The sequence below is a fragment of the Penaeus monodon genome, chromosome 33 (genome assembly GCF_015228065.2).
Source record: "Penaeus monodon isolate SGIC_2016 chromosome 33, NSTDA_Pmon_1, whole genome shotgun sequence".
Classification (NCBI taxonomy): domain Eukaryota; kingdom Metazoa; phylum Arthropoda; class Malacostraca; order Decapoda; family Penaeidae; genus Penaeus; species Penaeus monodon.
In genome coordinates, this window is record NC_051418.1 from 13,876,643 (window position 1) to 13,877,295 (window position 653).

The window sequence follows — 653 nt, forward strand, 5'->3', positions numbered from 1 at the left end:
CCCCCCTTCCCTTTTTTCCCCCCTCCTCCTCTTTTTTTAAAAAAATTCCCCAAATTTTCACTTTCCTTTTGTCTTCTTTTTTTTTCTTCCCTTTTTTGTTTTTTCCTTTTTTTTTCTTTTTCTTTGTTTTTTCTTTTTTGGGGTTTAATCTTTATTTTTCTTTCCCTCTCTTTTTTTTTTGCCTCTTTCTTTAATTCTTTCTTTTAAAAATTTTCCTCCTCTTTTCCTCTTTTTTATTCCCTTTCCTCTTTTTTTTTTCTATTGTTCCCCTTTCTTTCCTTTTCCGTTTCCCTCCTTTCTTTTTAAAAATTCTCCTTTTTAAATTTTTTTTCTTTCCTTTCCCCCCGGGGTTCCTCCCTCCCCTCTTTCCTTCCCCCCTCCCCCTCCCTTTTTACCCCTTATCCCTCTTTCTTCTTTTTTTTTTTGCTCTCTTCGTTTGTTCCTTCCTTTTTTTTCACTTCCCTTATCCCCCCCCGGGCTTCTCATCTTTTGGAATTTTCTTCTTCTTTTTTTTCGCCCTTTTTCTTTCTCCTTTCTTCCTCTTTTCCCTCCCCCCCTTTTCCCCTCCCTTCCCTTCCCTTTTCCCCTCCCCTTCTGCTCCCCTCCCCCTTCTCTTTTTCCCCCGGTTTTTTCATCTTCTCCCTCTTCTTTTT

General features: G+C 38.7%; 1 protein-coding gene across 1 annotated transcript in view; it reads left to right on the forward strand.

Annotated features, from left to right (window-relative positions):
* Positions 1–653, forward strand: part of LOC119594056 (rab11 family-interacting protein 4-like) — a 146,100-nt gene that overhangs the window by 109,384 nt on the left and 36,063 nt on the right. The window lies entirely within an intron of this gene.